This window comes from Lepisosteus oculatus, chromosome 4, assembly GCF_040954835.1.
Source record: "Lepisosteus oculatus isolate fLepOcu1 chromosome 4, fLepOcu1.hap2, whole genome shotgun sequence".
Lineage (NCBI taxonomy): Eukaryota > Metazoa > Chordata > Actinopteri > Semionotiformes > Lepisosteidae > Lepisosteus > Lepisosteus oculatus.
Window position 1 is genome coordinate 44,578,273 of NC_090699.1, and position 13,816 is coordinate 44,592,088.

Genomic DNA, 13,816 nt, shown 5'->3' on the forward strand with positions numbered 1-13,816 from the left:
GCCCAATGCACAAACAAAAATGAGAGATTTAAATACTGGAGGCCAGGGATCTGCCCTGTAAATCCATTGAGAACAAGGAGAGCTGCTGCTGCATTAAACTTAAACGGGTAAGGGGGGGATAAAACAAACACCTCAATGCAACCTGGCATCCTTTTTAGAATGTTTTGTAGAAAATGGGCCACCAAGAAAAGACATTGTCCTTCGCTGGACTGATTTCACAGCAGCAGCCAGATACATTGCGGGGCTTAGGGGAATGTCCTAATTCTGATGGAGATTGAAATTGTCTTTTGCCTACCAAGTTATCCTATATTGTTGACCCAAAAACAAATAAAATAGCAAATACATTACTAGGGGAGGATAGTTTGGTGATTTCCCCTGTACCCATCAAGAAAGAGTAAAATGGTTTTGGGGACACAGCTTTTAAATGGTGGGGCAAAACACTCCAAAGTCCAAAACCTCTAATGAACAGTATGTCAGACAATAGCCATATATTATGATGAACAGGTTTAGCTGCCAGACTACAGTGAAACTGGGGAATTAATTTATGGTTAGGAAAGTAGCATGATTTCTGGTGTTAGAATGCTTTTAAACCCATGTAATTTTGTTGGATTATGACAGGGAATTATGTTAAGACAATGGTACATAAAGATACAAATATTAAAATGTTATTCTAAGATGTTAAGTTTAAAAGTCCCTTTCAATTTTTTGGGTGTAAAGTAGAAATTAAGTGGTACAACCTTTCAAAAAGCTGGGACCCCAGCCCAACAATCTTCCCCCGACCGCACCCCCTATCCCCATGTACAGCCTATCTAATGGTGCCGTATTGGGGGGGAAGAAAAGTTTCAAAACCCAAAGCAATGCTGTGAAAGGTGAGAGGGCCTGCCTAGTGTGTAAAATGCTTGGTTGCAGCGTTGTGGTTTAAATGCTATTGGCTCGCCTATCACAGTGCATAGTGCAACTAAATAAAACCATGAGAAAAGGAGATCCACAATGCAAAGCTGTAAGTCTCCTGTGTAAAAAAAAAAATCAGTTTGAACATCATGTGTGCCGTTTTTAAAAAGCTGTTGAGTAAAGAATAGGAATTTTCCTGCTGTTGGCAGTATTGTGAATATAGTTGACCCAGTGCTCGCTGTAGTACAGTATGCCCCCTTTTTTCAAATACTAAGCTATCATGCCAGATTGATTAGAAATCTTAAATTGATTTCCATACACTCTTTTTTTATGCCCCATGAACCATTACTTTTGTGAATTACAGTATTTAAATATCAGTTTACCTTGTCAGTGACAAACAGACAGGATTTTGAAAGAGTAACTGTAACTTAAGAGAAGGAACAGCCAAGTTTCTCATTCGCCCTTACCAATCATGGCCTCTTAACCCCCATCTATGAACTGGCTTCATTCTGTGCTCTCCTCCCCACTAATAGTGGATGTGTGGTGAGCGTTTTGGCGCACTACAGCTGCCATCGCATCATCCGGGTGGATGCTGCACATTAGTGGTGGTGGAGGGGAGTCCCCATTAAAAGTAAAGCACTTTGAGTGGAGTGTCTAGAAAAGCGCTATATAAGTGTAAGCAATTCTAAATGACAGAATGAATACACTTACAGTATAATAGGTAGTTATAAATAATACAACTGGACTAGTCAATGTCAAACAGAATCAATACAATACCTCTTTATGCATCTTCTTTGCCTTTCGTTCAAATGCCTTATCATACAAATGAAGGCTTTTGTCCATTTTTTACAAATTGAATATGAACAAAAAACCTGACAAATTGTTAACTTTTACTGACAAGCAACATGAAAGTCCTAAGAATATTAAAATAGCACAAGTATGAATAAAAGATTTGCTTAGCTATTCCATTACTAATCCATGCAACGAATGAAGTACTGTATATGGCTTCCAAATGTGGCTTTCATTAGGTCTGTCTGCAACATTTACTCAACGGATTAATTCTCTTTAAATTACATTTTCCAGCATGTCACGCCTGGAGTCATTAAAAGGAGGCAATTAGTAGTGATTCATGTCCAAAAAACATCAGCAATGTCGATATTTTCCACTGGCGAATAGACAACCTACTTGAACTGATAGGGTGCACCGGTGCTCTCCTGACACTTTGCACTCTCAGGACACGTACTGTACTGTATGAAATACCTCCTATCCTTGTGTTACATTCATACAATCTGTAACTGTATAGTAAATAGCAGTTGTATAATTTCTTGCATCATAATCCTAACCCCTATAAACATCTGTCCTTCCACTCTATCCCTTTTAACAAGCTCACAGACAAAGCATTTCATTGCCAACAACACCGCTGTATGCTGTACTGTACATGCATTGATAAACCTTGATTGAGTGATTTGTGCTGAAAATGAAATATATCTGCTCATTGCTTACAGTGCATATTGTTTAATGAAGCATATATGCAACAAACATTAATGCTCTATGGCATAGACAGACAAATGTAGAATCAGTAGTACTCAGTTATTCTAAGCAAGAACAGTGGTACAATGCAAGAGGTGTCCAATTGGAAATACAAGATGAAATAAAAGTCATGTAAAACAGATTAGTTGGACCCTGAAACACAAATATGAAAAACAGTTTTGCAGAGATTTACAGTACATCTAATTTCTGTATACACCTACATTGCAAAATGGTATTGGCCATCTTGAAATTACAGTGGTTTAACTATGGTACTCAAATAGACAGGTTACTCCAAATGTTGCTTGTCACTTGGAGTCTGAGCTAGCTCTACTTGGTTAAACTGGCCCACACCTTAGAAAAACAATGAAGGACCCTATGCAGGTTTCAAGATCACAAATACATGTATCCTAATCCAGTTAGTAAGGGTAATCCAAGGCCAGGGTCAAGAGGCAACCGACTGATCTGCGCCTCTGCTGTACAGAAGAAGTAACCCCTAGAGGTTGAAGTGCCCTCAGACTTCAGATGCATGGGCTATGTTTTGTAAGACGAACCTTTTTTATTTTGGTTACAAGCAGCATTTATGTTACGCGTTAAACGAGTCAGATGGGGCTACAACTACTACCCAGCAGTTCAGTTTCAGTTATGAAAGGTTTCTGGATATAGCGTATTTTAAAAGGCTCTAGGGGTTGTTCCTTTCATTTATATTTTACATTTGATTGTACTGTAGTAGTCTTCACATTTTAAATATAGACTCCATTAATTTGTATTAATGTCTTTAATGTGGTTCTTATTAATAAAATGCCACAATGGTCATACACTATGTACTTTATTTTGCTTTACTATGGCATTGCTTAACTTCACTGTCGAACCATATTTAGTGCCGCTATGAAGCCTTGTTCTGTTGCCCTGTGTTTTCTTTAAGACCTTCAGAAGTTGGTGGTCTGCATGATTGCTGAAGAAAGGGCTGCTATTGAATAGTATCTTTGTGGAGAGGAGGGGGACTCCAGCATACAGAACTCACTTCTCCACAAGACAAAGAGACACTCAGTGAGAAGCACTGGAGCATCCAGAGCAAGGAGGAGCTCAGTGCACTGAGTGTATATCCCACAGCCGTAATGGACTGCACTCTGTATTTACACAAGCGTACAAAGTAGAGGAACCAAATGAGCTGGACAACGTTAACATGACAGGACAGAAATGTGAGACACCATTGCTCCACCCTGCAGAGCAGAGGAGGATGCCTAACTGGACTGTATCTCAGTTAAGGAGGAGACTGAGCAAGTGTCTACACACAGTGCAGGGAACATCCCTCAGCTGGACCACGCCCAGCAGAAACAATACAGCTTCAAGAGGAATGACAGCAGCCGAAGACTGAGAGAAGGTAGAATTGTTTATTGAGATGCGGAAGACTTGGCTTAACCCGCTCGGCTGAGGGCCAACCTCCCGGCTATTGGACAGGGAGGATAGGACCCCTATGGGCAGCTGCAAAGGTAGAGGTGGAGGAGGGATGCAAAAAAAATGATTGAGGAAGAACAGAGGGTGACATTTGGTATGTACAGTATGGAGACTGACTGAGAGTTTGCAGCAGCTGAGTTTGATAAGCTTGGCTGCCCGCATTCCTCCCAAACTTTCATTAAAAACTCCATTAAAGCTTGAAAGGCCTTGTCCTCCTGCACTCTGATCCCTCTGTGAGTAGGCACACAGCAGATATCAAAAGAGACCCAGGGGTTGATGACTACCCACAGTGCACAGAGTAGACAAGGTGTCAGTCTCTCTCTCAGCATTTCTGCACATCAGCACTCTCAGTCCGAGAGAGGCTGCCCTCCTGCTCTCACTGTGGCAACAGTTTTAAACAGCCATTCAAGCTTGAAGTGCACCAGTGCCGTCACACTGGAGAGAAGCCATTTAGCTGCAATCGATGTGGGAAGAGCTCCAGTCGATCAAGCCACTTTAAAATGCCACCAGTACATTGACACAGGAGAAAGACCTTCAGCTGCAGTTAGTGTATGAAAGGTTTGGGTTATTTAACAACCTTAAAAGTCACCAGCATGCTCATCAGCAGAGGAGCCATTCAGCCACCTGCAGTCTGGAAAGAGCTTTAGTCAGACATGTCTTTAGTTAGACATGAAGAGGCACCAGTTCATGCACACTAGAGAAATTGTTCAGCTGCAGTTGGTGTGGACAGCTTCACAGTCAGCTTCACTCTGTTGCCAGCCCTTCAAAACACACAAGTGTGGTAAAAGTGAATAAAACTGTAGGGCAACAGTCTGAGACGTTTCAAGCTGTTAGAGTAAACAATTTAAGACACTAAGACATTAGAAGCACACAAAATGTCTCACAGAATATCAGAAAGGCCCAGGGGTAGTTTATGGCTAAGAAATCTTTGTTATGAAAAACATACTTGTAATAATATTACTTTGGTGAGCCCCCTGCCCTATGTGATTACATTAACGCAGCAAATCACACTGCAGTACAACCATACAGGAAAACAGCATAGGTTCCATTAAGTGAAGTGCAAAAAGAATAGTGAAGAGAAAAACATTTTGTCACAGATTTAAAGAAGAAAGTTTTTACTGAAAAATCCCAATTGAGAAGCTATGAAAAAAATCTAAATATAGTGTTTAGCAAAAGTATTCTGCTATAATGTCCTATTCAAATTACATTACGTTGATGTGTCGGTCGTGCTCTGGTGTGGTCACTTGAGGGCGACCAGATCTTGGACGGTCATCTGTCCTGCTGGTCTGCTGAAACCTTCCCTGCAGTTGGGACACAGTGGAGCGGCTTACTCCATAGTGTCTGGCAACACTGGCACATGACATGACTGCCTGCAGCATGCCAATGGCCCTCTCCCTTGCTTCTGGTGACATTCGAGGCATTATGGAATGCACAGAAAAGTGTGGCCTTTTTCTTGCAGTGACCTAAGGTTTGAATTATGGCCTTTTTAAAGGTGCCCTGATCAGATATTGTTCCACCTGGACCTCGTTAGCTAAAAGTGCACCTAAGGAGCTTTTGTGTGATTGGCAAGTTGCAATGCCTCACTGCACAAGCTGTATTGCTGGTCAGAGGGCTTAAAACAAATTGACAACTTTTGTGTGAAAGTACATAAGCTATAACTATAGTATTCTCATTACAGAAAATGTTTTTTTTTCTATCAGTATACTGTATATTGCACATGATTTTCTCAACATAAGGTTAACCTTTGTATGGCAATCATAATGCTTATGAGCATTTCAAAAAGTTAAATTTGATGTCTTCTGTGTAACGAAGTGTACTTTAGGACCCTGTGAGCATGAGGAAATGCCTGGAAAAGGGCTACAGGGAAAACACAGTTAGGAAAGGAAGGAATGGCGAACAGTGGTCAGGTGCTAGGGAGGAGCGCAGGGAAACAAGTCCAGGGAAGTCCAATCGGGAAATCCAGGCACAGTCCAAAATCCAAAGCCGGGTGATCCATCCAAGACAAGATAAAAAAGGTTAAAATCCGGAGTGGAATCCGGAAAACAGACTGATGAGGCCCGGCGCTCTGAGCTCCGGACTTAGCAGGTCAGGATACCGTTAGGAAGCCTATGCCCTAAAGCCGCAAACGCAGGTTTATTTCTTGTTGCCCAACATGGAATACCACATTCATGCAGAAAACTTCACATGGCAGTTTTTGATCCACTGTATCCTGAATATGTCAGCTAGTGCTGTAGATCTCCAACTGTTCCCTTTGATTGCCTTTTGTGCCTCCCAAAACCACATCCCAGGGTAGCCACTATAGCAGCAGCCTTAAATATCTTAATAATGGACAGTGCAGTGAAGAGCTGTAGATTGTAGATTTTTCTTCTAACCATCCCTCAACTGGTGGAGTCTCTGACCTTAGCTATGATGATGCTACTGAATCACTGTTACTCTTACCTCCTGCTATACTCCAGGGAAATAGCAAACCTTTAAAGGCCTCTATAAAGTTCCAGAGGATTCCATTACATTTCCAAAGAACAGAATGGTATTTGCTGACATGTTTCTATTGGATTTTATTTAAACAAATACTTAAGAGATGTGAATAAATGTGACCTTTGTGTTTTCTGGAATTCAATAATTTGTGACAGATATGACAGTAGATACAGCATAAAAAAATTTAGAATTGCTTTGAAGCTAGACACATTACCCATTATGTCACTCATTCTACTACAGTATATAATGTTTTTGTTCTAATATTATTGGGGGTACAAATAAATCAGCATGCTACCCCGGTTTGTTGACAGCGATAAGAGTCTCTGCAACTTAAGCCAACCAAACATTTTCATAAGTACACCACCTTCATAAGTACAAATAAATAAAAAAACAGAGGGGTGGGCAAACACATTTTATTACTTTTTGATATACTAGTCCTGACATAGTTCTCTATTCAAATACAGTAAATGAAGTTTGGATAAAAAATTGGATATCACACTGTGTAACCTCACACCTCAGATATTGTAACACTGTTTATGTGCTCTGGGTCAGGAAGTGAAAATCCTATAGGAAATACTGTATGTCATCAGATTCTGTCCATCGGGTAAATGTAAGAACATTTAGCGGTTATATATTCTGTATAAACCATTGATGCAGTAACCACCACAAATATCTCAGATTTTTTAACTATCTATTGTGATACAGAATAGTTATTATAACTATATGTATTCTGTATTACCATTTGTTTCTGTGCAACTAGTTACTATTTGCCTCAAATCCATTGTATGCTTCTGTAGGTATTTCAGAATGCTGACATCTAGGATGAAAAATACATAAACTATACAATACCAATCTGAAAACTAGTTTACTTTTGAAAAGAGATCTCCCCCTAGTGGTCAACCTACTAAGCACATCTCTCTGTGTGAACAACCTGCGTGAATTATGGCGAATCGGGTAGCTTTGGAAAGGGAAAATTTATTTTGTTGTCTATCCCTTCACACAAAGCACATAATTGAGGCTTATGGCCAGGATAAGCAGCAGGTTGTTATGACACTTCTTAAGCAGTGCGCTGAAAATGTTACTATTAAACAATAGTAGAGCTAACTAAAAACCTCTCATCAGACTATACTTACTGTACTGAATATGCACATCCCTATACATACAGTATTGCAGAAGGTAGTTTTTGTAATGCTGTATAAAATGTATTAACAGTTGACTTATTATCCATTTAGAACATATATACTTACAGTATAACATTTAGAAACAGGAACAAATAAAAGTATATTCTGAGCTAAAAAGAGAAGAAAAGAAATGTTTTGGCTGTGAAGTGTAACCAGCACATTTTCTTACGCTGCAAGGTACAGTATACAGTAAGGCTGAACAATTGCAGAATGTAAAAATACCAAATAATTAACAGGGATAGAGACATAATGATTGAGAAACATTGGCATTTAACCAAAACATGCAGTGTTTATAATTGCATACCATTACCTCTGTTGGCAATTTGTTTCTATAGCAGATTCTCCTAATCCAGCAGTGTGATGTGTAAGATATGCCCACTTACTGTTTAATAAGAAGAAATATGGAACGGGCTGATATTCATAACCTTCCCAGCCCTTACGTTAAGTCCATAACCCTTACATTTCCCCTGTCAAATAGAACTACCAGCAGGTCCTGTTTGGTCATGGATGCATCTAGCAAAACTAGTGGTCGGTTTGTCTACTTTTATTAATGTCTTTCAACAAGGCTGAACCGTTTACCTTTAGAGCTGTCTAACCACAAAACTTTATCAGTGTAACAAAAACGTCACATCCTTTTTAGAGTGCTGAACCATTTGATAGAGAAATCAGCTTGCAAACAGCCTTTTGCATAATGCAGAATCCTGTTTAGCGCCTCTGTCTCTGGCGAGTTCCTACTCTACCCTTCAGTACCGTAAACCAGTTCTTACACTCCAGAATCAGCTGCTTTCTTACTGTTAGAAGATTAGGTCTCTGTTTTAATCCAGTCAGCTTATACCAACCAAAATTTGGTTATAAGTTATAACTGAAACGTATCTTCAAGCAAGAAGCAATGAAGACATCTCCAGGAAAACAAGTGATCGGTAAAAATCACGTCTGCACTACCTGTGTCACATCCAAGTTGCAGATCGGGTTAGAAGAACTGTTTCTCATAATCCTTTTTAGTTTATTTTTTATAGGTATGAATAATCCAACTATACTACAGAATTACTGGACAAATATTAACAAGTATGCACCTCTGTGTCTGTAATTTGCCCAAACCTGCAGCTGCAGCAAAATAGATAAGTCAGAGAGAAGGTCTCAGGCAGTGGAACTAAAATAAAATCATCAGGCTGGAAGAGAACCTTTGTGAAGCAGATGCGAATATGTAGAGAGCATCTGATTTGAGGGTGGCAGGTATCTCTTCTAGCACAAATGTGGCACACCACAAGAAACCGAACAAAGAAAGAATGCTTTCTAATGAGCCAAAATAGCATGCTAAAATTTCACTGGTTATAGGGAGGCATTGTATATGGAGGAAGACTTTCTTTGGAGTGGAGAGTGTAGAGTGCGATGCTTTGAAGGACAGCATTCTGGAAAACTGATTAAAGGGTATAGAGAATCAGAATATGGATCCTGAATATGGGCACAGTCACTGGGAATGGCTGCAGGGTGTGGAGATCACACTACCATGGCTATCCAGGATGAGAAACGTAGGCAGATTCATTTGTTGGACAGTTCTGAGCAACAAGTGTGGCCTGGACAGGTGAACATGGGGAAGTAATGCTGGGAGACAGCTAACCTCTGCTCTGGAGGCTCGGAAGCATGACAGAAGACATGAAGGAAGAATAGAGTGGTTTACAGTTGTAGCAGTAGTAGACCATATGGGCACATCAGAGAGGAGGAGAGTGGAGCATCTTCTAGATGGATACAAGGCAAAAGAGGAAAAGTAGAAGGGGAAGAGGCAGAGGTTATTTGAGACAGCCCACTCCGGGGACCTTGGAATTTTACACAGCCTCACCAGCCCAGTTCCTTTGCATCTGAGGGAGACTTTAAAGTTGTGGTGTTGTGATGGCAATCTACTGTTGTGACATGGACCTAGTCCTGGGGAACCTAAAGGGGGAACGTCACTCTAGTTTGTGGACACTGTGTACCCCTCTAGCTCAGGAAGGTCTTCTTTCTCTTGGTGAGGTGCATTCTATGGCTGGTTTCACTCACCGGTTCAATGACCTTGCACAGGCCCAACGACTTGGGATCCAGCTTTGGACAGCACCCCTGGACTGGCAGGGTTTGTAGAACCAGACTGTCACCTGAGGTTGGGAAAGTTGTTTTCTGGGCTGGACATCATAATTTCAGCAGGACCGTGGTTCTGTGGCTTTTGCTTGCATGGGAGTACATTCATCAGCTTCCTCAAGGCACTTTTTAAGCCTTTCCGAAAATTTCAGGTTCATCAGTCACTGGGAACTGGTCTGAGGACTGGCCAAAGGCCATCTCTGCTGGCATCTGGGGCTCATGCCCAGGTATGTGGAGGACTCCTAATAAGGTAAGGCATAAATGTCTGACAAGAGATGAATTGGTCTGTAGTGACCATGATAAACCTGTTGTTCTTGGATGTCTTGGGAAAATGTACCCAAGATATCTACAGCAAGTCTTTCCACTCACTGCGCACACAATCACTTGGTGCACTCACTTGGAATGGCAGCAGGTTGGCTGTTGAATGGTCTTTTAGCCCCTTCCTGGCAGTGCAGAAGTGCTCAGTAGTAATAATAATAATAATAAACTTTATTTTATATAGCGCCTTTAAAGGTCGCTTCTCAAAGCGCTTTACAGGATGACAATAAACAATAAATAAGAAGACTACAACAATAAATAAGAAAATTTCACAAGATAGGACACAATAATTACAACAATACAACAATAATAATAGAGGAGACCGTGGAAGATGGTATTAAGAAGAGCAGAGGGGTGAAGAATGGAACCAGTTAAGTAAAGGCTTTTCTGAAGAAGAAGGTTTTGAGTCTGGATTTGAAAGAGTTTAGAGAAGGTGACTCTCTAATATCCTTGGGAAAAGAGTTCCAGAGCTTGGGGGCATAGCAGGAGAAGGCCCTGTCGCCCATACAATGTAGACGGGCTTGGGGGACAGTAAGGAGGGCAGAATTTGAAGAGCGGAGGTTGCGAGGTGGGGAGTTGGGCGATAAAAGTTCAGACAGGTATTGAGGTGCCAAGCCATGTAAAGCCTTGTAGGTGAGCATGAGGATTTTAAAGTCTACGCGGAATTTGACTGGAAGCCAGTGCAAGGACTCCAGGATAGGAGTAATGTGAACACTTGCACTAGACCTGGTCAGGATTCTGGCTGCTGAATTTTGGACATACTGCAGCTTGTTCAGAGTAGATTTAGATACCCCAGGGAGTAGAGCATTGCAGTAGTCAATTCGAGAGAATACAAATATGTTGATCAGCTTTTCAGCCACAGTTAATGATAGCATAGGGCGTAGTCTTGCGATATTTCTAAGGTGAAAAAAAGATGTTTTGACAGTATGCTGTACATGTGGGTCGAATGTTAAGCCAGAATCGAATATAACCCCAAGGTTTTTCAATTTTGATTGAAGCTCAAGTACAGAGCCATCTACAGACAGGGTTACAGGACTGGCTTTACGAAGTTGATGGGGGGTACCAATAAGCATGACTTCAGTCTTGTCACAGTTAAGATGAAGGAAGTTTTGAGTCATCCAAATTTTTATGTCAGAGATGCAATTAGATAGAATAGAGACAGCCACATCAGTGTCGGGTTTAGTATGGATGTATATTTGAGTATCATCAGCGTAAAAATGAAAGCTGAGGCCATGTGATCTTAAAAGCTGACCAAGTCGGAACATGTAAATGCTGAAGAGCAAGGGGCCCAGTATTGAGCCCTGGGGGACACCAGACTTGACAAGACCAATTTCAGACCTGTACCCATTGAGAGAGACAAAGTGACAGCGATCAGTGAGGTAAGACTTAAACCATTTGAGGGCAGTGTCAGAGACTCCAAACGTAGTCTCGAGACGAGAAAGTAAGATGTTATGGTCAACAGTGTCAAAGGCAGCACTGAGATCAAGAAGGATGAGTATGGAAAGAGAACCAGAATCAGAAGCTATTAGGAGATCGTTGGTGACTTTGACCAGGGCGGTTTCTGTGCTGTGAAGTTGACGGAAACCAGATTGGAGGGGTTCGAACAGGTTGTTTGTCATGAGGTGGTTATGTAACTGAAGTGTGACAGCACGTTCTAGAATTTTGGAGAGAAAGGGTAAGTTGGAGATGGGGCGAAAGTTGTTAAGATTGTCGAGAGCCATGTTAGGCTTCTTTGGCACTGGGGTAATAGCAGCAGTTTTGAGGACCGTTGGTACAATGCCGGTGCTCAAGGATTCATGTATTATATTGAGGACAATGGGATAGAGAGAAGAGAAACAGGACTGGAATAAAGTGGTGGGAATGGGATCTAAAATAGATGTGGTGGGTTTCATGTGCGTAACTAGTTTGTTTAGGGATGCTGAGTCAAGAAGAGAGAAGCCCTGATAGGTTCCTCTGTGGATCTTAATAACCCCAAAGTAACCGACCGTAGGTGGGCCTACAGTCTTAATGCTGCAGTCACCATGACTTCAACATGCAATCTATGACCAATAAACTGAGCAATTGATCCAACCATTCTATCCCAGGAGGGGATGCTTGCCAGCCCACACCTACTGTTGGACTGTCTTGAGCTCAGTGTTGGCTTCCAGACAGAAAGTCCAAAGAGGTTTTAGGCTCAGGCAGCAGGATCTGACAGCTTGTGGTCTGTGGGGGCCTAATTCCCAGTCTTGTTCTTTGCCCCAGTTGTAGTGTGCAGATCAATTCTCTGCACACAGTCATATGGACAGTACATCTGCATTCTGGTGGTACTTGCTACGATTGTATAATGTTAGCTCAGCAGTGTTGTGATCCATAATGCCACCCGACCATTTGGTTGCCTAAAGGAGAGAAGCCATTGGAGAGCAGCATGGTTTGTTTGCAAGGTGAAGGGGAACCCACAAATATGGTGACAGAAGTGCCATATTGAGTTGGTCACTAATAGTAGCTCTCTTCAGGTCACGGTAAATGGTCTTTGGCGAAAGCCCTGCTGTAAAAGAGTAGGCCTGCTCTCCTTCAGCGGTCTTCTACGAGAGCATGGGTCCTAATCCTTCAGAAGAGGCTCTAGTGTCCTAGTACTTCAAACATACACTGATACTGTACTGTAGTTTCCAGAGTTGCTCACCTTGCTCATGAGTCAGGTCTTTGACGCCTCTTTCCTGTATGGCTTGCATCAGTTTCTCCCATGCGTTCTGGTCTCGATTTGGCTGGGTTGGCACCCTTCTGATTCACCATCATGGAACAAAGTAGGGCTCTGGTGTCCTGCAATGGCTTAGCTCCTCATGAGAGGTTGACACCCTCAATTTCATCTCCATTGTTGTGGAATGTTTATCAAAGAAGAGCCAGGAAAGGTGTTCTCATTCACTCAGTAAGGTATTTATTCATATTGCGCAATAGGGAAAGGCAGCAACCACTAGTCTGTGCAGCAAGTGCGAGCTGATTTTCAAAGTAAAATAGAGAAAGGTCCCTTATTTTATACATTTAGATGATGCAACACCTCAACTTGTTTACTTCATTATGGTTGGTTAGTAATACAAAAACAGGCAAAACAGTAATTTTCCAGTCCTTATAGGTCTTAGCCTTGAAGGAAAGAGAAGACAGCTAAATGCATTATTAAAACATCCTGTGCCCTTGACTCGCTGGGTACAAACACACTTTGTTCACAGAATCAAGCTGCTTTTACAACACAGCTCTGCCCATAAACAACATTTTTAGGATAAAACACTTTTCTTCAGTAACTTTCCATTACACCATCTTCTGTGGCTGGACAGGAATCTGGGCTCAGCATCAAGGGTGTTGGATGGGCCACTGGTGTGAATGGCCCACTTTCAGCTTTCCAGGCAGTGGAGAGTGCTTGAGCAGGTCCTTCTTGGAAATGATCTGAATTGTTTCAGAGGTCATAGGAAATTCCCCATAGGAAGTCTAACCCTATGATGTAAGTCTCCCGGATAAGGGCTGCCTACTTGGTCCCTACAGCAGCATTGTTGACCATCTTCTTAGACAGCTGTGGTCCACCTGTGCATAGGAGTGGCCTCTCCAGTCACTGTGCTCAGCTTTAGTCCAGTGATTGTAACTGAGCAACTGATGACAGAAGATCAGAGAGGAGCCAGTGTCCACCAGCGCCTGGCATGGCACCACTTCAACACAGACATGGAGGTGATGATACAGCTATGTTTCCATGTCTGGCTTCCTTGGTGAGGGGTTTAAGATGGCGTACCAGGTGACCAGCCTTCCTTTGTCATGGTCCTGCCTGGGGGGCCAGTGGTGTCCCTCTCCCACCTCACAAACCTACTGGAGTGCAGCTTCCAGGGGTTCTGGGGCAT